The sequence below is a fragment of the Cupressus sempervirens genome, chromosome 5 (assembly GCF_028749045.1).
Source record: "Cupressus sempervirens isolate cs-2001-9-10 chromosome 5, ASM2874904v1, whole genome shotgun sequence".
Classification (NCBI taxonomy): domain Eukaryota; kingdom Viridiplantae; phylum Streptophyta; class Pinopsida; order Cupressales; family Cupressaceae; genus Cupressus; species Cupressus sempervirens.
The window spans coordinates 61,379,569-61,405,485 of NC_143122.1; the positions used below are offsets into that span (position 1 = coordinate 61,379,569).

Below are 25,917 nucleotides of genomic sequence, written 5' to 3' on the forward strand. Positions count from 1 at the left end.
GTGTCTTCCACAAATTCAACATATTTAATAAATGTTTGCAGGTCTGTGCTTTCAGTAAATCTTCTCAGGACTGTATCTTCAAGAATAGTTTATTGAATTATTGCTTATAAGTTTCCAGTGGTTTCTGCAATATTAACAGCAATGCATAATGAAGTTGCCCGTAATATCTTTAATATGTGATGACCATGGAAAGCTCTTTACACAAACTCATTGATTTGGGCCCAGCCAATATAATTGTCTGCATATAAATATGCGATCTGTATTTAAAATGAATTTGTGTGATGACCGACTGAAGGTTTATTGGGTATCACATAACTTCTTCGCCAATCACCGGCATTAAATCTATTTCATAGAAGTATATGCATATATATAAGTAATCTGGTTAGTGGAAGAGGAAATGGCAAGTTTTTTAATTGCTAACATATGTGATTTGGTTCGAAATCACAAACTGACAAAAGACAATTAACCTGTGTTTGCCTTGACACAAAAGACAGGATAGATGTATAATTTGTCACATGTAGATTATTATACATGCATTATCAGGTTAACAGGAAATCAATTAAAGTTCAAAATATACAAGTTTTGATTAACTAAACAGTCGGCATACCTGATAGTTGGAACTGCACAACATTATAAATATGAGATGCCTCCTTTGATTAAGGCAGTGTGGTTGAGTGTAAGGAATAAATTCATTTTGCAATAAGGCAAAAAACGACAGTCTGAAATCTATATGAGTTAAACAGAGGAAAGATGATACTCACAGAAAATAGAAGAATGTAAAAGAGCCTATACCAGTATACTGAAAGTGTGTGTGTTGAAAGAAATGATGGGAAGTTGATTGGATTATATTCTGCAGATCATTCATAGACAAGACCTTAGATTTATATTCTTCAGGTATCCAAATCTTAATAGGTATTTCAATCTTACAGTTTTATCTATACCTATATTCTTAGCATTCTAAAACTACAGAAATACTAGGACTTTTATTCTGATTAAAGATTGCAAAGATCAGAATATTTGTGTTACAAGTAATGTTAACTTTATTCTGCAGACACTCAAAAGTATTCCCTTGATTTATATCAGTCAATGATTCCACAGAATTGTTTTGAAGGTGGTCATACACAGATAATTCATTTCTTGTCAATATTGGATATACAGAAGAGTTTGTGTTGAAATTAATATCCATGTCATTAATAAGTTGATAAGTTGTATGGGTTGGAGCCCTGAATTTTGTAGAGTTGGTGCTTATATATTGGAAGAGTTGTTGCTCTAAAAGGAATTTGGAGAGTTCTTGGGTTGAAGCCCTAAAGCTATAATTGAACAGGAATGTTGTGAGATTGGATTAGGACAGTATATCCTAGCAGTCTTTGAGTTAGTGGTTTTTCCCAAATTGGGTTTCCACGTTATGTCTCGTGCACTATTTCTTGTAGATTATTTTCTTTACTATTGTAGCTGACATTATGTTAAAATGAGATGCTTAAAACAATAGATTTAATAGAAAAATAAATTGGTAAAAAGATTTTAGTACAATCCTTATTCACACCCTCCCTCGGCACCCCCCATCTTAGGATTTTTATTGTGTTCTACGATTGGCATTAGAGCCAATGCTTGTCAAAAGATTTAATCAATCTAAGGAAAATATTAGTAACAGAACACATGGCCAATTTAGAAGGAACATTGTAAAAAAAAAAACACCTCTTTTTGATGGAACAAACCTATGTTTCCCCAAGTTTCCGGTATGGGGACGGCAGGGGACAGCAGGATGGGTTTCCCGAACAGCAGTAATTTTTGCCAATTTTAGGGATGCGGGGGGATGGAAAATGGGGATGGCTATATAACAATAGGGAAAATCAAAATTTATAGAGAAATTAAAAATATCTAAAACGAAAACATGGATAAAGCATGTACTTATACATAATAGAGCCTTAAAATTTAGGAATCAGCAGAATTCATATGCCAAATCTGTGTTACTCTGAGAGTCAAAGTCTAATTTGTTCTAGAAGTTAAAGTCAAAGTCCCCTAGGTGTCCCCAAGTCTCCGAGGTGTTTCCAGGACGGGGATGGCTAAAAATATACTGGGGACGTGTCTCCAGGTAACACTGGAACAAATTCTGCCCTTTGGAATGCTAGGATGGAAAGTTACATAGCATCTATTGGTTATGATGTTTGGATGTCAATTGAAAATGGTTATACCTTACCTAAAGCACCTTTAATTGATGCTGCAGAGGAAAGAGATTATGAAAGCAATGCAAAAGCAAGAAATGCCTTATTTGTGTGGCTTAGCCAATAGTGAGTTCGCTAAAGTTATGCACTTTAAAACTGCTAATGATATTTTGGATAAATTAAAAGGTGTTTATGAAGGGGATGACAAAGTCAAACAAGCCAAACTACAAACCTATAAAGCCAGATTTGAAGAACTTATAAAGAAAGAAGATGAAAGTATTTTAGAGTATCTTTTAAGAGTAGATGAGTTGTAAATGCAATTAAGGGCTTAGGTGAAAAGGTGAAAGAACCGATATTGTCAAAAAGTTTTTCAGTCTTTACCTCCTAGATATACTTCTGCAATATCTGCTATTGAAGAAGCTAGCGATTTGAACAAACTTACAATAGATGAGATACATGGCATTCTAATAGTATATGAAATGAGGCTTTCAGGTGAAAGAAAAATCAAAAGGGAAGTTGCTTTCAAAACTACTAAGAAGGAAAAGGTAGAAAGCTCAGAAACAAATGACTTAAAGGAACAATTAGCAATTCTGGTAAAATGATTCATGAAGTTTAATAAGAAAAGATCACCCGTGAAATGCTTTAACTATGGTAAAAATGGTCATTTTGCTACAAGGTGTCGTAATGCTAATAGTGATGAAGACGTTTTTAAGAAATCATCCAATCATAAGACAAAGAAATTTGCTGAGAGAAAGAAAAGTTTTGTTATAAAAAATGATAGTACTTACTACTGACAGTTATGCTTTTGATGATTGTGAAACATCATTTATGGCTTTAGGACCTTGTTCAACAGATTCTAACAATGGTGAGTGAAATAGCAAGACATGGGACAAAGTTGACCTTGAGGGAGAACTAGTATGTGCTATAAAAGAGATCAACAGATTGAAGAAAGTTATTTCAAATAATGAACTTTCAAAAGATATTGAAACCAAAGTAGAAGTTATTATAAATTTGAAACTTGAACTTGAGGAGATCAAGAGAAAACTTGATGTTGTGAATTCTGAACTCACTCTTAAAACTGAACATTAGAAAGTGAAATTATTGGTTTAAGAAATGAGAATAAGAAATTCAAGCTTATACCCGATAACCAAGTAAAGTTTGTAAAAGGTTTTGAAATTCTTAATGACATGTTGGCTCCACAATGTGATTGTAATATCAAAACTGGGGTAGGCTTTGAGAAAGCTAAAAGTTCAAATAATGCAGCAAATATGATAAATTCTGTCAACAGATGGTTTTCTAGAAGAACATACTCATTTTATGGTTACTTTCACTTCTGTAATTATTTTGGTCATAAAGCAGTGAATTGCAGGGTTATGCCAAGACGAAGAAACAACTTTGTAAGGTCAAATTCTTTTGTTTTCTTGAATAACTTTAACAGAAGTTTGGAAGAAATTAACACATATATTCATGTCACAAGTGAAGAGAAAAAATCAAGGGGGACAAATGAATTTTGGATTCCTCTCATTAACTCAATCTCCGTCCCAAGAAACTCAGGCCAATCAGTCTTGATTTCTCATTCTTGGTATCAGACTCTCAAATTGTGATTTGTTCAAGTCTAAGGGCATCAAATCTGCATTTTCCCCACTTTTTATAGGGGCAGATTTTGAGCCTTGGAGAGGAATTTGGATTCCTCTAATGCTGGTGGATTCCGCCGTGCCTAGAGGCATCGTCTCTTGCATTTTTAGTTTCAACTTTTAACCTTAACCTCTCCCACTAGTCCTTCCATCTCTTTTGCAATGCTAATTGAGATCTTAATGCACGTGTTTGGCCTCTTTCTCCAATGTGGAAATATGATGTAGGAGAGGAAATTGGATTCCTGAAGGACAAGCAGATTCTGTTCAGCCTCAAGGAATTTCCTCATGGTCTTACTCACCTTTTCATGTCATTTTAGAAGCCATCTTATATTTTCTAGGGTCGTAGCCACTTCCCTTAATAATTTCTTCTCAATCACAACTTATGTTATAGGGACTTGGATCTGAGGTAGAGTTTATCTACTGTGAATTCAGATGCTTATGAAATCTTCTTTTATAATCAATTTGCACACGCACACACACATACACATGCACGTGTGCGCACACACAGACACACACATAATATAGTAGTCAATCATGATGCTTTTGTTAGTAACACACACACACACACACTATAGAGTAGTCAATCATGATACTTTTGTTATCATACTATCCAGCACATCCCGGGACAACAATTTAATGAAGTCTACGATAACAGGTCAATCTATTGCTGAGATCGTCACCTCACAATAGAGGCCTAACATCTCATAAAGTGAAATATCGTCACCTTTCATAAACACGTGTACACTAGTAACTCTTAATAATAACAACAATATATATATATATATTAATTACACACAACTTAGAGTTTGTCTTGGGAATTACCTTTACAATTTTCTCATACTAAATTTCCCTCTAAAGTACTCAACTTCCAACATTGCAAGAGCTTTGGTGAATGTGTTGGCAGACTGCTCTTCAATGATATGATGTAGTCTAACTTGATAGCACATTCATCTACCATATCTCTGATGTAGTGAACATGTATCTCTATATGCTTTGACCTATTATGGAAGACAGGATTCGAGGATAGTTTGATACAACTTTGGTTATCAATCTCTATATACTTTGACCTATTATGGAAGATAGGATTCGAGGATAGTTTGATACAACTTTGGTTACCAGGATTCGAGGATTGTAGGTTTTAGAGGCTTCCCAAATAGCCCAACTAGTAACTTCCTTAACCATATTGCTTCTCGTGCTCCTATGGATGCAACTATGTATTCTGCTTCGGTGGAAGTTAGAACAACAGAAGATTGCTTCTTACTAAACCAGGATATCGTTGCAAAACCAAGGCTAAAACAACATCCTATAGTACTCTTCGGAGCAGTCGAACATCCAACCCAATTAGAATTTGAATATCCATGAAGCTACAACTCAACTCTTTCATATTTCAGCCCAAGTCCAATAGTGCCTCGTAAGTACGTCAAGATGTGTTTTGCTACCATTAGGTGAATCTTCTTAGGTTCACACATAAACTGACCTAGTGCATTTGTAGCATAACAAGTATCTAGACAAGTGTTCACTAAGTACATTAATGATCCGATTATTTGTCTATAATATGTAGGATCAATGGCCTTAGACTCATGTGCTTGAGTTTTGAGTTTATGGAGATTTGTCTCCATTGGTATGGATAGTGGTTTGCAGTCCGTCATGCCAAATCTATTCAATATGTCAATGGTATATTTCCCTTGAGTTAGGAAAAAATGTATTCTCTCTTTTGTCTTACTTCTAATCCCAAGCAGTGTAGAAGTGCTAAATCTTTCATTTCAAATTCAGCTATGAGGTCTTGCTTACATTTGATAATGAGATGGTCTTCACCTGTAATCAAAAGATCATCAACATAGAGAACTAGTATTAACATATCTCCCTTTGATTTCTTGAAGTATATATTGGGGCCTGCTTTATTTCTTGAGTACCCTAGTTTGGTAAGGTAGCTATCTATTCTTTCATACCATGCCTTGGGTGCTTGTTTAAGACTGTAAATGGCTTTCTTTGGTTTGCATACATCTGACTCTTTCTTGTGAATAAAAAACCCTTCTGGCTATTTCAAGTATACTTCTTCATTAATAACTCCATTCAAGAATGTCATCTTTACATCCATCTGATGGACCTTCCAACCTTTGGATGCAACTATTGCAAGTATAGTTCCGACGGATGTCTACCTGGCAACTGGAGAAAAAGTTTCATCAAAATCGATCCCTTTTGTGAAAATCTTCCTGTCACCAATTTGGCTGTAATGTTCCTGTTATAAAATAAATCATTAATTTGTTGTTAATGGGCCGATTGATTTAATATATCTTGAACCCATTTTTAAATTTTGTTTCCGTAGTTTGTGTCACCTTCGGCTATCTTTGTACACCCTCGAAAAGTTTCCCTCGACGGGTATTTAAGCACGGCTTGTGGGTAGTCTTTGGGTATGCAATTTGGATTATTTTCTCTATACTGCAAATTCCTATTGGGGATTCTCTATTATTCGCCATTTTGGAAGTGAAAGATCTTCCCTACTTGGCTATTTCCAGTTTCAGTGGGATTCAACCCTCACCCTATTTTGACGCCTGTATTACTTTGCTCGGATATGGCAAATTGGAGTATCATCTTACAACATATATTAATGAAAGCTTTTTGTGTTCCAATCTCTATTCTTGTTGATTTCTTTCATAATTCGGATCTATAAGTTTATGATTGCATTGTCCTTACTGTACAGACCCTGCAATTGCCGTGGCTTCACCATCCCTACTGTACTGCTTGGATTAATTGTATCATTTATTTCCTGTTGTCTCCCAACTATTTCCTCCTATCGTACATCCTTCTTGGGCCTCATAGCGTACTCACGATCCTCCCCTCAATCACTGTACGACCTTGTATCATCGTACGACCAAGGTTGCTCACTGTACACCATCTAATTCCCCCCACCATATGACATATATTGTGTCCACTAGCATACCATACGACTTGTATCGTACAAACTTCCTCCATGACCATACACCTCATTTTGTACACATACATACCGTACGACCTCCCCATTGTCCGTACGTTCGCAATTGGCATCCGTACGCCATCTCAACTTCACCGTACCAGCCTCTAGTTCATCGTACGTGTTCCATCTGATTGCCAAATTATTTGGAGAAAGATTGTTTGTGAATTGTGTACAGAAACAGATCATTATAGTGGTTTTAGAGCTTCGATCTTGCTAGCCTGTAGACAGTGAATGAGAGTTTATAGCCAAAAGTGAAAAAGAACCCATTACGTGGATAGAATGGCTGTTGAACCAAAACCCACAGTTGCCGAACTTGTGGCACTACTGAAAGAACTTGCAAAGAATCAGACACAAATCAATGACACTCAGTGACTATGGAAGGGACTCTCAAGAAGTTAGTAGACAATAAAATATCAGGAGAACAAAATGAACACAACATAGATTTGGTATCAGGTAAAGCAAACCCTCATCCAACATGCTCTCAACCTTCCATGCCATCTTTTGCACAACATGGAGGGAAACAACCAACCTTTGAAGAAATGCAAAAGCAGTTGAGGAAAGATTGGAAGAATGCGAATTTTGAGGAAGATATATCCTACAAAGATTATGCAGATCTGAGAATGAAATATTCGGGGGGTAGAAACAAAATATATTTTAATGATGATCTCAAAAGGAAGTTGAGTAAAGTAAATTTGTCTCCATTTGATGGATTTGGATTCGGATCCATATCTGCGCAAGTGTGGGTAATGAAGGCTGATACTTACTTCCAGCTTAATCCCATGGCAGAAGAAGAAGTAATTAAATTTGTGGCATTGCACTTGGAGGGAGTTGCGCATGAATGGTGGCATCATGGCACCATCACACTGGGGCATGGTCAAATAAATACTTATGCATAATTCACGAAGAAATTGATAGATCGATTTGATGGTAAAGATCTAGAACTCAACTTCAAAGATTTGGCACAACTGAGACAAATTGGATCGGTCAACCAATACATTGCGGAATGGTTTTGGTCACAGACATTTCAGAAAGAAGACAAGTAGTGCTCTTCATGGACGGATTGATAGAACCACTGAAAGGTTGGGTAAAGGGGTTCAATCCTACCACCTTGTCGGAGGCCATTAAGAAGGCACGGAGTATGGCATCATCATTGACATTGTCCTCGTGAAGTTACTCACATTCCAAACCGCTAGTGTTTCCGAAGGACAGAGATAATAAACCTTTGCCCAAGAAGCCGTCATTGGACGAAGCCACCAGACAAGAGCTTCGAAGGAAGAAACTATGTTTCAATTGGAAGGGACCTTGGGAACCAATCCATAGATGCCTCGAAAAAGGGAAGATCCATTACATTGAGGTCGTGTCCAATGATGAGGATGAATAGGAAGAAATACTTGTTGAAGACAACAAATTTCACGACGACGACAACATGGTTAGCTTGAATCGCACGGAAATAATTGCAGCATTGGTATGCCGCGGGGGAACTAGCGCTTTGGCTGGTAACCCAAGGTGCACATTTTTTTGTGTATGGGGAACCCTTCAAGGAGAAAGGTTTATGGTGATGCTCGACAACGGAGCCACTCTAATTTTCATAAACTCATCTTTAGTGAAGTAAAGAGGTCTACCTACGGAGGCGCACGTAGGATTTCAAGTCAAGGTTGCCAGAGGGACTCTTTTACCTTGCACACACCTTGTTCCTTAGCTAAGTATCACAATGGCAAATCACACAGTGACCGAGGATTTCTTCATAGTGGACCTTGATGACATGGAGGTTATTTTGGGCATACAGTGGATGGAGACACTTGATGAATACACTCAGAGCTTCAAACGGATGGATTTTACTTTTTTTGTGGATGGGAAGAAGGTTTGTTCTCCGTAGAATGGAAAAATGAGGGTCTAAAGGAAGTTTCTATGCAGCGGATAGAGGCAATTTCTTGGCATGATGGCGTTGCTTGCACTGCACATTGTTTCGTCTCGACAGATCCTATAAAAGGGCAATGGACACCTCCCCAGGATGATGATCTCTAGAATATTTTGAGCAAACATGATAAAGTTTTTATAGACATTCCTTTTGGCATAACACCTCATCGAGGATTTGAACATACCATTGAGTTGGAAGTAGGAACCAAGCCGGTCATAACCACACTATACTGTCATCCCAAGAAATTCAAAGATGAGATCGGAAAAATGATTTAGGAACTGCTAGAGAAAGGATGGATCCGTCTTAGTTCTAGCCCTTTCACGTCATCAGTGGTATTGGTCAAAAAGAAGAATGGGACGATGCGCATGTGTGGGACTACCTTGCGTTGAACAAAAAATAATAAAGAATAGATAACCCATTCCAAGGATAGATGAGTTGCTAGATGAATTGCATGGTGCAGTCTACTTTTTAAAAATAGATCTCCATTCCGGATACCATTAGATCCGCATGAGGAAGACGTGGAAAAGATGACCTTTCATTGTCACTATGGGCATTAGGAGTTCTTGGTCATGCCATTCAGATTAACCAATACACTTGCTACATTCCAATCATGCATTAATCGCATCTTCAACAAACAGATGCGTAAGTACTTATTGATATTTTTTGATGATCTTATTTATAGAAGGACATGGGAGGAGCACTTGAAGCATTTGGATGAAGTCCTAAGGATCATGAAGGAGTAGTCTTTATTCGCCAAGCAATCCAAGTGTGAATTTGGTATGACAAAAATAGTGTACCTAGGGCATGTTGTTAGCAAATACGGAGTACAAGTTCATCAGGAGAAGATTCAGGCTATCCTCGATTGGCCTCCCCCAAAATCACTCATGGATTTGCGAGGGTTTTTTGGATTGTGTAGTTATTACCGGAGGTTCATCAAAAGATTCTTTTAGCTCAATGCTCCTTTAATGGATTTGACAAGGAAGGGGTCTTTCCAGTGGAATGAAAAGGCACAACTCACTTTTGATAAGCTGAGAGAGGCAATGAGCACTTGTTCTGTACTTGTATTACCTGATTTCACTCGACTGTTCATTTTGGAGTGTGACACGTCTAGAGAAAGCATTGGCACGATACTGATGCAAGATAGACACCCCATAGCTTATGAGAGCAGGAAGCTTATGCAAATAGAACGTCTCTATTCCATCTACGACAAAGAGATCTTGGCCATTGTACATGCGCTAACCAAGTTTTGACAGTATTTGGTAGGTGCCAAGTTTTTCGTCCGCACGGATTACAATAGTTTGAGATATTTTCTGGAGCAACAGGATTTGAACAATGTGGTTGTAGATGCTTTGTCCAGGAAACTCGCCGTATGCTCACTAACCTTGATTTCAGTTGACTGGAAAGCACATTTGTTGGTAGAATATTCCAAAAACACATTTGCTTGTGAGCTAATGGATGGCAACACCAAGGATGATCGGTACAAAGTGGTGGATGACATTATTTACTATAAGAGGGATATTTTTAGTGCCAGAATCCAAATTGAAGCAAAAAATCCTGAAGGAGGTACATGACTCATCTTGGCAGGACACTCGAGCTTCCTCTAAACTTACAGAAGTCTCCAAGAGAGGTTTTAGTGGAAAGGACTTAAAGGAGACATATTGTAGTATGTAAGAGAGTGTGCGGTCTGCCAGTAGAACAAATCCGAACATACTCTACCTATCGGATTACTGCAACCTCTGCCGATTCCAAAACATAAGTGGGAAAGTATTTCAATGGATTTCATAATGGGGCTTCCCAAGGTGAACGGAAAGGATTGTATTTTCATGGTGGTTGACAGATTGACAAAGTATGCACATTTCTTCGCCATCCCCTCAGATTTTGAGGCTGTACAAGTTGCCGATCTATTTTATAAAGAAGTCTTTCGATTGCACGGGTTACCCCGAAACATTGTCAATGATCGAGATGGGTGATTCATCAGTATTGTCTGGACAGAACTGTTTCAATTGGTAGGGACAAAATTGTCACCAAGTACTAGTTACCACCCTTAGATAGACAGGCAAATGGAGATTGTGAACAAATGGCTCGAAGGTTACCTTCAAAACTGTGTTTTGGCACAATCACGGGCATGGGTCAAGTGGATACACTTAGGATAATATTGTTACAATACCACATATCACATGTCCATCGGGATGACACCATTCAAAGCTTTGTACAGGTACAAACCTCTCTCCTTCATTGACACAGTGTTGGGAGACAACCGTGCACCAAGGGTGAGGGATTGGCTTTAGAAGGGACAGGACATCCTACGATACCTGAAAGAAAACTTGCAATGGGCAAAATCAACAAAAGATGTACGCCGACAGACACCAAATGGAGAGGAGTTTTGAAGAAGGGGACTTGGTTTATCTCAGGCTCCAACCATATTGACAATCTTCATTGAAAGAAAAGGGAAAAGAAAAATTGAAGCCACGATTTTATGGCCCCCATTGCATAGTTCGTTGCATTAGTGAAGCGTCGCTTATGAATTGGAACTTCCAGAGGGAAGTCGTATTCATAACATCTTTCATGTTTCTTGCCTGAAGAGGGTCGTGGGGCAGAATGTCATGGTAGCCATAGACCTTTTGCCACTCAATAAAGAAGGAAATCTCATATTGGAACCAACCGAGATCATCAAAGTGCATGAGAAGACTCTACAGAACCACATGTTGAAGGAATATTTGGTGCGTTGGAAACACTTGCAGTTGGAGGACGTGACATGGGAGGGCAAGCACATTTTTCAGCACTCAGCATTGCAATTGCTTGAGGACAAACAAAATTTGGGACAGGAGGATTGTAATTTTCCCATTATAAAATAAAGCATTAATCTATTGTTAATGGGCCGATTGATTTAATATATCTTGGACCATTTTTTAAATTTTTGTTTCCGTAGTTTGTGTCGTTGCCAACTATCTTTGTACACCCTCAGAAAGTTTTCCCCTATGGGTATTTAAGCACGGCTTGTAGGTAGTCTTTGGGTATGTAATTTGGATTATTTTCTCTGTACTGCAAATTCCTATTGGGGATTCTCTACTGTTTTCCATTTCGGAAGTGAAAGATCTTCCCTATTTGGCTATTTCTGGTTTTGGTGGGATTCAACCCTCACGCTATTTAGGTGCTTGTATTACTTCACTTAGATCTGGCAAATTGGAGCATTATCTTACGACATATATAAATGAAAGGTTTTTGTGTTCCAATCTCTATTCTTGTTGATTTCTTTCATAAGTTTGGATCTATAAGTTTATGACTGCATCGTTCTTACTGCACGAACCTTGCAATTGCTATGGCTTCACCATCCCTACTGTACTGCTTGGATTAATTGTATTATTTATTTCCTATCGTTTCCCAACTATTTCCTCCTACTGTACGACCTTCTTGGCCCTCATAGCGTACTCGCCATCCTCCCTTCAATCACCGTACAACCTTGCATCACTATACAACCAAGGCTGCTCATCGTACACCATCTAAGCCCCCTATCGTACGACATATATTGTGTCCACCAGCATACTGTACGACCTTCCTCCATGACTGTACACCTCATTTGGCACCCATACATATTGTACAGCCTCCCCATTGTCTGTAAGTTTGGCAATTGGCATCCGTATGCCATCTCAACTCCACTGTACCAGCCTCTAGTTCATCGTACGTATTCCATCTGATTGCCAAATTATTTGGAGAAAGATTGTTTGTGAATTGTGTATGGAAGCAGATCATTACACTGGCTTTGTATTTCTCAATATTGCCATGGAGTGCCTGCTTGATTTTGACTAGCTGTCTTGAGGAGACAACATATTTGTCTTTGGATCCATGCACAGATCCCAAACATTGTTTTTATAATAGTTTGATATTCCTCAATCATGGAATCTTTCCAGGCTTGAGATTTTAGAGCTTCTTCAACATCAGAAGGTTTAGGCTTAGTGTGTTCATTTATGTGGGTAACATAATATGAATGATTTCTTGTCCTCTTGGTTTCTCTAAGTACTTCATCAGGTACCACATTGTTTTCTTCAATCATTTTTCTAGCCAATAAGGGTCTTTTCTTGTTAAGTGGATTTGAAGTTTCTTCAAGATTAGATATAGTGGGTCCATTATCTTCTATGCCCCACTCTCTCTCTATCATAGAACTTTCATCATTATCAGGAGTGGAATCATCATTAGGTTCTTCTATATCTTTAGAAGTTTTGAATGCAGTATCTTCATCAAACTTTACATATCTACTGATTTCAATTGTTCTTGATCCTGGCACATATACTCTATAGGCTTTAGAAGAATCACTATAGCCAACATATATGCTTTCTTCCCATGATGACTCTAGTTTAGTTCTTTTCTCCTTAAGAATGTGGATATATATTGGACAACCAAAGATTTTGTTGTCTTGCATTTTGTCACCACAAAATGCAGGCAACAGTACGAAACTTTTTGAAACTAGTTTCACATTTCTCTAAGTTGTATTTATTATTTGATTGCTTAACGTTGATCAATCAATCAACTCCAATTCATGTAGAGAATTCTTTTATGGAAGGCTTTCGTCAAGTCTTTTTTTTTTTGATTGTCGAGCCTATGCTTGATTTTTGAGGCCTTCATCGCTTTTGAGTGTGCGTTTCTTGGTTTTTAGTCCTTTGGTTTTGCTCAAATCATTGCTTTCGGTTTTCCCTTCTATTTGATCTGACTTGGGGCTTAATCGGAGTTGTCAGTCAAAAGATATGACCAATTTAGTGCCCAAAAATTGGACCTTTTTGATGCAACTGCACGAATTAAAAATTTCATGTTATATTTTTAATTTGACATTCACTTTTTGAAAAATATAACTAAAATTCACTTTATGTTATGTTTTTAAGTTTATCAATTAAATTTTCACTTAAAGCAACTATAGTGCACTTTATGTTGTATTTTAAGTTAAGTTTACTTTTTGATTTTTCACTTAAGTGACTATATTAACTATATAGTTCAATTTAATTTTTGATATTTAGAATCAAATGCTCTAATAAATATTACTTTTAAATGATATTTACATAATATATTTTTAATATGATAATGTAAATATAATTTATGTCCCACTTAAGTAATATTTTATCCAAATTAATTGACATGTGCTTATAAAAATCTTTTAAAGGTGTAAAATCACTTAAAAGTGGACCTTTTTCATGCTAGTACATGTAAAATCACTTAAAAGTGGACTTTTTTTCATACTGGTACATGTAAAATCACTTAAAAATGGACTTTTTTGATGCGTTTGCATTTAAACTCACTTAAAATGTGCAATGACATAAAAAAGTTGAGCTACATGTGTTATATGCATATGCACCAAAAAGGTGAGCTTTTGCTTGTGCCAACTCTTGTCCTTATTTGTTTATTGATAGGGAAAAACAAAGGTTGGAGCTAGGAGTGCAAAAATGTAATGTTTTAAATCATAATTTCAAAATTTCAATGATAATAATAGATGACAAAATACACCAAAATAGCACCACTTAAACTAGCTAGTCAACATCCAAACTTGCACACATCAACCAAAAAAACATGTCTTTACACTAAAAAGGTACGTTTTGCACCAAAGACATGTAAATGCATTTCCCAAACCCGTTTTTGGGCAAAAACCATGTTTTTAAAACATGTATATGCACCAAAAAGGTGTGTTTTTTCGTTGGGAGAGTCCATTACATGTTTTTAAAACATATAATGGCCTCTAAAAGGTGTTTTTTGCTCTATTTTGGATTTTTAGAACATGCAAATACCTCTACAAGGTGTGTTTTGCTCTCAAACACATGCATTTGATCTTCATGAACCCGTTTTTGAAAAAACTCCATGCATGTGCCCTCCAAGAACCAATTTTTGCTTGGAATTTTCAAATCTCTCCATTCTATGGTATGAAATTCGTTCCATAAGGGGCGTTTTACTTTTTCTAAGTGTTTCCAAACATTAAATGTTGAGATCTCATTGCACAAAACGTTATTTTAAACTCCATTCAAGTGCACATTTTAGCAAAAAAAAGCCTAAAATTTGTCATTTTAGCTCACGTTTTTACTTGGAAAAGAGGTGTTTTGACATGTTCATCTATTTTCAGTATACTAAGGATCAGGTTTTTGCATTTGAAAGTGAAAAACAGCAAATGTAATGCACTTGGAAATCCACGTTTTTTCCTAAAAACATCTCATGAACATGCATTTGCTAAAAATGTTTAAAGTTCGAGGGATTCTAGGTTACGTTTTTGGCATTGTGCATAAAAATGCCTCATTTTCTGCCCTTTGCAAATTTCTCTTGCAAAGTTTGAAAAGGTCTAAGTTTGTTGGAGAATTGTTCAATATTGGAGCTTTTCCCTCCATTTTTGGCACATAATCATCATGTAAGTGGACGTTTTCCTTCTTGCTAATTAATTTGTGTTTATCTTGCTGATTTTATGCACATTTTAGCTTGATGATTTACATTTGTTGATTTTGTTGCCATGGAAAGTGTATTTTTGTTTTAAAAATGATGAAATGGTTCATTTTCATGTTTTTGGTTTTTTCCCAAACTCCAAATTCGAAATTGCATATTGAAGTGCTTTGCTTGTTGACATGTTTGAGTCTTTTGCCAAAGGTATGTTCTTCTTTTGAAGTTTGTTTTTGTGTTCTATGTGCTTGCTTTCGGTTTTTCTTCAGTTTTGGAGAAGTTGCAAGTTCTTTCTCAAGAACTTGGTCATGTTTCATTTCACTCCAGCTTCCATTTCATACAAGAGCACCATCACATTCAATTTTCATTTTTCCATGTTACAACACTTTACATCTCATTTATCAAATGCGATTACATGTATCTCATCTCATTCATCATCCACACGTACATGTAATCTCATTTTCCATTTCCATTTTCTCTCATCTCACTTTCTGCATCCAGTCGCACGACTTGATTACATGAAAAGTCTTAACGTGTAATTGCATCTCTGAAACCTATTTTTGACTTAAAGCACTTTTTGAAAGGTCAAAAATGTCATATGCATGTTTTCCCATTTACTTTTGACTTCACCTTTCCACAAAGATGACTATAAAATTCATTTCAACTCAAGTTACGTTCAAGTTGCATCTTTCCATATGCTCTTACGCCTCCATGAGCAAATACAGGTTATTCCACTTCCCGTGTCATTACACCACTTCGCATCTCATTCATTATCCACACTTACATATAAGCTCATTCTCCATCAGCATCCACATGTCATCTCACTTTCCATCCCACATTACATGTAATCCATTTTCCATGCAATAACATTTTCCTAAGTCACTTTTTGAAAATCAGCAATCTTCATTCACATGCATTCTCATGTATTCTGCAGTCACACATTCATATCCTTCCATTTCCATTTTCATAATATTTCACTCCACCTTCCATTTTCATCCACTGCATATGTATGATGTCTCTTTTTGAAGTGATCTCATCGGATCTACAAAGTATCTAATCCATACTCAAACCTTTGTTGTTGATCAAGAATCAACCGTTATGGTGATTTCCTCTAATAATGTGTTTATATTTTGGGATTTTTGTGTTGCAGCACAAACACAAGAGATGCCCTCACCATCTAAATCTAAGGGCAAAATGAAATACCAGATTGATATAGAGGTGGCTCATGCAACTCCATCTCAAGTCACATCCATTTCTGACGACGTGTTAGACACAAAGATTGGACATTTTGGTTTGTAAATGATCTAACCAACCATTGAGGAAATAAGGACTAAGAATGAAGTCCCAGGTAAGTTTAGGAGGTTTGGATAGGTGGGATTTGGAATGTAAGTCAAGTTTTGTCAATTAGGTCCTGATTGGCAAGAATTGTTGAGAAATTTCTCAATAAGGAAAAATATGGAAAAAGGCTTTGAAATGTGCTAGATGTGTTAAAGAGTGGCCCTTAGGGGTTTTAAGTTCATTTCCTAAGGTTTGGAAACAAACTAGACGAGTTTGGAGGTTCCACTTGCAAAATTGCAAAAGTTGTCAAAAAGTTGCTCATTGACAACTTTGCAATTTTCCCAAACTTGCATAGTTTTGGCAAAAAGGCGACAGGGATAGTTATGGGTCGAACCAAAGGGTAAGGTGCTTAGGGGAGTCTATAAGAAGACCTTCCAATTCATTGTCAAGGGTTGGAGACACCATTGTAGGGACAACATATGCATGAAGGATAGTTTTTGATTGCTAGAAAATAGGATTTTGAAGGATCGAATAAGATTTTGGATTGATTGGCTTACTATTTTTGATGGAGTAGTGTCTTTGTACCATGTGTTGAATTTGTGCATAGTTGTTTTGGTTCAGAGCATTCATTTTACAAGGTCTAGAAAATTAATTAGTTTGTGTGTTCCTGCTGTCCAGTTTTGTGTTACCAGCACTAAAATGGCCATTGCTTCAACTTCCTTGGTCAAAACACCATGGCTCTTGGAAATCAAGCAATAGCCCCTGTAAATAGTGTATACAATGGTTTTGGGGTCTATACAAGTTAAGTAATTTTTCAAGCGAGCCCTAGGCAAGCAGTGTAGGCTTGGCAAGGTGCAATGAAAGCTTGAATTTAAGTTTTGGTGATAGCAATGGATTGGCACATGCCAATGTTGTTTAGGCAATGAAGGAGTAGAGTGTTAAGGGTTCATAACTCAGAGGAGGTTGGAAGTGGAGTTTGAAACCATTGGTGAAAGATTCATTGCATTGCCTTTGAAACCCTTAAAGTGAGGGCTTTCTGAAGCCGTATTGTATGATCATCATAGGAGCCTAAGACCTGAAAAATCTGCAAGTTTAGATCATTAGGAATCAAAGTCCTGAAGATACCAAGTGGCCTTGCTAAGAGTTGTTAGGAGTTGAAGCTTGTTCCTTGTTTTTAGGAGGGCTAATAGGGGCTCTTAGGGCTACAACGCTAAACAAGGTAATTTGGAGTTGTGGGTGTGTGAAACCCAAAAGAGTGATGCAGAATGGTAGGAAATGTATCAAGAACCCCATAAAGGTGATTCAACCTTGATCTTGGCCCTTTAAGTGTATTGGGTGAAGTTTTGGCACTCTAGGTGAAATAATGCATAGTTGGTGAACTGAAGGTAAAGGATGGAAATTTGAAGTGTTGGGTGAGTTTCATGGTGAAAGGGGATTGGGAAGGAGTCGTCTAGCTTAGGGTTTGGGATGGTAACCCTAAGCAGGCTAAGAGCAGCCTTGGAAGAGCAAGAAAGATTTGAAGTGAAGAAACTTCCCATCAGAAGTCATATTCGTTTGGTATCTACATTTCCCATGGCTGCCATGGAACCTGAGTTTGTTCTCAGATGTGCAAAATGTTTCAGCCCAAAGTCAAAGACGATCAAGGATGCTGATGGAAGAGTTATTATGTAGTGCCACATAGTGCAAAATCCGTAGATCTGACCAAAGAATCATCTTTGGAAATATGGAATGAGAAAAAGGGAGATTATCAGAAGTATGTAAATTATTATTGGTTGGATACCAAGAGAAACAACTTCTCGAGATGGCCAAAGACCGTTCATAGATCTAATTTCAAACAGGAGTACAAAGATCTTATCATTCTTCTCAGCAGGGTTTGTGGTCTTAAAAATTCCACCAATTTTGAACCATGGATGTACAAATTCATCTTCTAGATCATGAAGAATAAAGAACATATCTTTTGGGGAGAACTGATTTAGTACTGCACTCTATCAACCGTTGCTCAATGTAGGAACTTCAGTGCCTTTTTACATGAATTGCTACCTTGTTTATATTGTTGTTGCCATGGGATCTTTCTTTGGGCTCTCAACCAAAGGAGATCGTCTTCAAATTCTAGTTTGCAATTACTATGATCAGATCACTCTGGCTAATAGTAAGTTTCATTTCAGAAGAGCTCAAGATGCTTTCTTTAGGCATTTCCAGTGTTTGTTTGATAAATGGTTATCCATCAAAAGGGTATCTGTTGAGGCTTGGGAAAAGGTAAATCAGTATGGTTGTATCTTTATCTAAATGGTTATCCATCAAAAGGGTATCTGTTGAGGCTTGGGAAAAGGTAAATCAGTATGGTTGTATCTTTATCTAGTTTCCAATTTTTACTTACTTGAGGATTGGATATTTTAAAGGTGAGTTGTATATCTTACTTAGGTATGCTACTAATAAGATCATTTTGATGGAATTATCTAGACAACTCATGGAAGTTCAATCTAATCAGCATGCTTTGCATGGACCTCGTTTTTGGTATTTCTTCTGCCAAACCCTTGGTAATTGGTAATTATTTTATCAATTTTCTATATAAAGCAAAAAATATGGAAGCAGAATTGCAGCTGATCACTTTGAAGAAATTTAAAGCCAAATTTGACTTTGATTACCGAGAAATGAATTCTCAAATCAAGAGGGCTTTTACACATGTTCATTGCATTGAAGATGTTTGGATTGACATGCGAACAAAACTGGATGTAATGAAGATGGATTACTGCAGATTAACTTTGCAACAAATCATTGATCTTAACATGCTTGAGATCCTATCAGATTTCCAAATTGAAGAGGATGGCAATATTCTTGATCTTGAATATCATCAGGTAGGTTTTGGTAAAATGTGCCCTTTTCCTTGTTACAAGCTAGAGTTGTCATTGCACCAAAAGATCGACCTGTTAATGCCCAATACAACCACTAGACTTATAGAACACAGGAGGTGGTTAAGCCATGTCGCAAATTCCGAAGGGGAACGTTGGCAGTTAGTGCAACAATCCCCCCTTCAGCGTTACCCGAGGAGATTCAAACCTATGACGAAGCTCTGATACCACTTGTTACAAGCTAGAGTCGCCATTGCACCAAAAGCTTGACTTGTTAATGCTCGATACAACCACTAGACTTATAGAAAACAGGAGGCATTTAAGCCATGTCACGAATCCTGAAGGGGAACATTGGTGATTAGTCCAACATTCCCATTCAATGGCAACAAAAGGAAGGTACATCCATCCTTGATAGATTTCAATCCATTTTAGCAAACACCAACAAGTGGCTGAAAATTAAAGGCTTAAAAAAGGTTAAACCAAAGTTGGGTTTGGATTGTGGAAGCTTTGGGACTCCTAGAAGGAGTCACAACTGGAAATAACAAGTAAAGATGGAGCTTCTTCTTTTGATGCAAAGAAGTCTCTTAAATTCAAGTTGAAGGGTGGAAAGGGATCCAAATCATCTCAAATCCATGAACTAGTTCAGGAGTTAGAGGAGTTAGATGAACAATCAGAGGAAGAAGATGAGGAGGAAGAAGGGGAAGTTATGATCATAGCTCGCCCAAGACCTACACAGACTCATGCACCATCCATTCATGAAACACCTTTTCTGAATGAGATAGATGATGTGGATTCATTTTCCACTGTTTTCACATCTGCTATTCCAGCGTCAGAAATCAATACATTGGCCCTTCCTATTTCTTCAACCACTCCCATTTTAACAAATGAACAATATGAACATTTGGGAATTGTGTTTGAAGATTTTTTGACTCTTACACAGGGTCAAGTTTCTGAACTTGATACATCATTGACAGGTTTTGAGCTATTCATGACAGAATCCTTTCACCATGCACCTATGAATTCAGCTGTGCAAACTAAGTCTTGCTCAGTTACAACGAAGATACAACTAGGATCAATGCCAATTTTTTGCACTGTACCTGCTCCCACAGATGAAGGTTTCAGTTTGTTTGCATGGTTGAGCAGGATCACAATGAAGAGAAAGAAAGTGGTTGTACCTCCAGATAACCTTCCTGTAAAGAAAACTAAGTCCAAATCTTTAAAAGATAAGATTGTTTCAAGTATTTTAGTTGATTTGGTAAAAACCAAGTTTGTGGAAGCTGTTTAGCCACTGGTGGACAAACTTTTTGAAGAACTTACCTGTTCTAATTACAAGTTCACTAAGGTAGAAATTAGGAAGCAATCACATTTGATTTGCTTGCAAGATGATCAAGACCCAATCATGAATTATGGAAAAAGAAGAATCAACTCAAATAGGAAGTTGCTCGCCTAAATGAAGTCATTCGGCAACAATCTTCTCAAAGTGTTATTATTGTGTCTTAGACATCCAAGGAAAGAAAGCTGGTTGAATCCACCAAGTCTTGGATAGGAGAAGTCATTTCTAAAGGAGTTCGAACCATTACATAAACATTTATAATTCTTAAGCATATCAAAGATATGAATGAAATGGAGCAAGGCTTGATTTCCTCCTTGAGTCAAGAAGCAGATGATTTGAAAGAGATTCTCAATGACTGGGATGAGATTGCTAAATTTGATTTAGATGCCATGGTTTCATTTGAGATTCTTCCATCTTGTGAAATGTTCTTCAGGTATCAAGGGCTTATGGGTTATAAAGAAGAAAAATTGATAAAACTGGTTGATAGGCAACACTGGGGCAAATAATAAGAAATATTTAATACTTTAAATAATGAAATTCAGCTTGGTCTATATGTGTCAATCCGACAATGTAAGCTTGCGAAAGGTGTCCGAGCAGTATGTCATCAAGGGATGATAGTTGTGAAATGAATGATTAGGAATGCGGCTACAACACGCGGAATTGAATCTATGAGAAATGAAATAAACCCAGGGACAAGAACTGTCATTAATAATATTTCATATTAGTTAGATTATGATAAGAACTGTCATTTCATATGTCTGTAATAAAAATAATTACAACTCTTAATAAATCATCTTCTCATAATCTAATTAATATGAAATATTATTATCTAATCAAATACGGATATTGAATATATACACTAATATACTATGATTAAATATATACTGTGTAATGCTAAGCTAATTAAAATACAAATAAAAATTAACTTAAATACACTCCACACACAAATGAAAACTTATCACTGGGTAACTTTAGAGTGGGCCCTGCCTCCTCAACTACCTGGTGATGAAGAAAAGCAATAGTTTTACACTTTTGAAATCATGCACGTGAATATGAGAGTTATATTGCAAAATAACAACAGCAGTTTCTGTACAATGCTATGCGTTTTTCAGAACTGTACGTATATCTCCCTACTTCTATCCCCTGCTGCTTATATAAATGCAGCTTATAACAACTATACAAATTTAGATCTGCTGTTAATAACTCATGTGAACCTTTACCAGACATTATAGGCCAAAATGATTGCTGTTATAACAATAGATCAACGGGTTTCTCCTTAATTTCCATCTCCCAATGAAAACAAAGAGATATAACCTAATAATGAATGGTTATGCAATGAATATCAAATGGAGATACTTCATGCCAAGAATAGGTAATGTTTTGTATCATTCCAGAAAAACAATATTTGCTATGATAAGTAGGAGATAATTTCCACAAGTAGTCAAATTGTGATATTGCTATCAGGATTTAACTGTGTGATTTTTGAGTCAAACTCAATGAGCCATGTTTCACGAGTAGTGATTCAATATGAATCCATCTCTCATGAGAATAAATGGAACACTTAGCACTCATTGGATCTAGGTGATGCTGATAGAGGTGAAGCATCGGGACTTCCCGAGAGGTCACCCATCCTAGTACTACTCCAGCCTGAGCGCGCTTAACTACGAAGTTTCCTCCATGGTTAAACCCAAAGCTTGCAACCCCATTTGCAAAACCTTCACCAAGTGTTGTGCCTTATGAACCATTCATTAGAAAACCCCTTAAGCTCATCAATTGATAAGTAGGAGATAATTTCCACAACAAGTCAAATTGTGATATTGCTATCAGGATTTAACTGTGTGATTTTTGAGTCAAACTCAATGACCCATGTTTCATGAGTAGTGATTCAACATGAATCCATCTCTCATGAGAATAAATCGAACACTTAGCACTCATCGGATCTAGGTGATGCTCACAGAGGTGAAGCACTGGGACTTCCCGGGAGGTCACCCATCCCAGTAGTACTCCAGCCCGAGCGCGTTTAACTACGAAGTTTCCTCCATGGTTAAACCCAAAGCTTGCAACCCCATTTGCAAAACCTTCACCAAGTGTTGTGCCTTATGAACCATTCAGTAGAAAGCCCCTTAAGCTCATCAATTGATAAGTAGAAGATAATTTCCACAACAAGTCAAACTGTGATATTGCTATCAGGATTTAACTGTGTGATTTTTGAGTCAAACTCAATGACCCATGTTTCATGAGTAGTGATTCAACATGAATCCATCTCTCATGAGAATAAATGGAACACTTAGCACTCATTAGATCTAGGTGATGCTCACAGAGGTGAAGCACCGGGACTTCCCAAGAGGTCACCCATCCCAGTACTACTCTAGCTTGAGCGCGCTTAACTACGAAGTTTCCTCCATGGTTAAACCCAAAGCTTGCAACCCCATTTGACTTGCCGGAGTAGTACTAGGATGGGTGATCTCTCGGGAAGTCCCGATGCTTCACCTTTGTGAGCATCACCTAGATCCAATGAGTGCTAAGTGTTCCATTTATTCTCATGAGAGATGGATTCATGTTGAATCACTACTCATGAAACATGGGTCATTGAGTTTGACTCAAAAATCACACAGTTAAATCCTGATAGCAATATCACAATATTTGCTATGGTTCAATCAAAACAGATCTTGTTTCATGCAAAATGACCAGTGATGGTTCATGTTTTCATACGGGCAAGGTGACTGATAATATGTAAGCCCTTTATAACCACTGATTTCCTTGAAGATGATCAAGCAATGATGTGGCATTTAAATTGCCCACAAATCTGCTTTTAACTTGGAATTTAAATTAAGAATAATATAGTACCTTCTGTAACAAAAAATCTGCATTCAACTTGCTTCAATAACGTTCTAATCACCACCAGTTAATATAGGAAAAAGCATAGCAGGAAATAGGAAGATATATAAGTGACAGGAAGAGTCATAGCTCATAATAAAAAATGTTAGATAAATACAATCACATCTTATTTATTCACATATTCTATCTAATCACTATGTTAAATATTACTCATAAATATTAAAGCATATGCAACATATAAGGAGAAAATGGAATATAAAATGGGAATTGAAATGCGTGTGAAGGTTTATATGGAGGCTAAAATATGGTATAATTTGGAACATAAAATGCTCTCATCATTCCTCCCAACTTAGCTTATTGCACGTCTTTGTGCAATCATTATGATCAAGAGGTTGTGTGGTTTGTGTTAGAAGCACTTGGATTTATGGCTTTAGACTTTGTTTCCACCTTGAACCATGATAACTCATAAACACAAATCCCTTTCTTCACTTCACATGACAAGCTTTGTTACTTTTTTCTTCAATAGGGATATCACTTCCAGCTTTCATAAGTTATTTCCCTTTTCTCTTTTCTCTTTTCTTTTTCATTTTTTTTTTATAGCATCATGGTTCAAAAGGTTGCATATAGGAGAAATTTATCTCAATTTGCACAAGGGAAGTTAAAATGGGAGAAATAGATGAGATGAAAGATAAAACAAAGGTTATTATATGATGGATATAATGGATAATATGATGGGTTTAGTAAGGGTGATGAATGGAAGATAATAGGATGACATTCCTCCCCCCAACTTAAAGGTTGACCACCCACGGGAAACGAGGAGAAGATAGGAAGGGGTGTTGGATAGTAATCAACATAATAAGCAATATAAATAAAGTTAAGAGATAAAATAATGAAAAACAGAATTGATTGTTTTATCAACATGCATGTGCAAAGAGACCAAGGCTGGAACATAGAATAACTTAGCAACTGTCGCCACCAAAAGCGAGGAATCAACAACAATGAACGAAGAAAGGCATCCAGAACTGCAACACAACCAAATACCACCATCTAACTGAAAGCATTGAAGAGAAGACCACTGAAAGGAACCAGAAAACTAGGAGAGTGACTGCAATTGGAGGGACTTCCATCATTAATTGAACTAGTATAGATCATATAGGAACTAGCACATTCCACTGAAAACACCTCAAATGAACGGGCAACTCAAACTATGGGTGATCAAAGATGTGAGGACCACGTTGAATAGGATCAAAGCTACAGGAGTGAGTGAGAAGAGGTGCCAAGAATGAAAAAAACTATTGAAGCCAATGAGTGTTCTTGAAAGGAATGATTAGTAGAAAAACCAAGAACACCAATTATTGCATTTTTCAATTTTGCTCTTTTTAAATTTTTTTTAATTTTTAAATTTTTTTGATTTTTTTTTCAATTTTTCAATAACTGCATAGAATGACCAAAGAAATGAAATTGTGGCATGGATGATGAAAAATGATACCATCCAAAGCTTGATTTTGACCATGACCACGTAGAAGGCACTATTGAGACTTGATTGCATAAGGAACTTGAAATGATTACCAAGAATAACCTCATCAGAACTAGAACCACAAACCACTGCACTAGAAACATTTTGATGTATGTATCTCAGACCACTAAATCTGAAAACTGACTGGAGAGCTTCAGAACATGGTGGGACACTTGGGGTAAGGGTATTACTCACAAGGATGATGATTCTCATATTTCTATATGTTGACAGAATAAGATGACATCTCTTGAAGAAATGAAATGCTATACTTGTGAAGCTTGTGAAATATCCATTGTAGGAAAATGGAAAGTTGTAACACACCTTTATTACCAAATACATGAGTATGGAGTGAAAACCAATAACAGTCACCAATGTGTCCATAGAACTCCGGAGAGACACAACTCAAGGAAGGAGTGCAGTAGTTGGCATTGTATTTAGAGTATCTTCAGATGTGTTGTTGAATAATCATGAATATCATAGACCATGCTGCATATTTTCCTCCATGTGGAAAAGAAAATTTCATCTCAAGGTGGTGAACACCTTATGGCAAAATCTTCTTGTGATCTCCAATAGTAAAGCACAAACAAAACTGATATGCACTAGATAGCTAGCAAGCCCACACAATGTGAACAAAGCCAACCTAGTGTGTTATGCAATGCTTGTGTAGAGAAGCATCATTAACTGGTATTTGTTCTAAGAGCATGTCAGTACAAGAAGAAACCTGTAACTATATTCTCAAAATCAAGCTTATCAAGTGTAGTAAAGAAATTTTTTTCCAATTGATAACCCTACCATTAAGTGAGTAATGCATTTACACAAATAGTAGGTAGAGTCATTAATGTAGAGTCATTAATATAAATGAACACGTGATAAAAACAAAAGAATGTGATTACAATGATTATACCAATGTCAATCAACATAAGAAAACATACCTTGAATTGTTTAGATGTCACATGGTGAAGTTTGCTAAAAAGGACCAACGAAACAATCAATGAATCTTGATTGGAAATCAT

At 36.8% G+C, this 25,917-nt stretch overlaps 1 protein-coding gene across 6 annotated transcripts in view; it reads left to right on the forward strand.

Annotated features, from left to right (window-relative positions):
- The window catches only part of LOC149554547 (pfkB-like carbohydrate kinase family protein), a 225,161-nt gene that overhangs the window by 156,542 nt on the left and 42,702 nt on the right, over nt 1-25,917 (forward strand). The gene's annotated exons all lie outside the window — the stretch shown is intronic.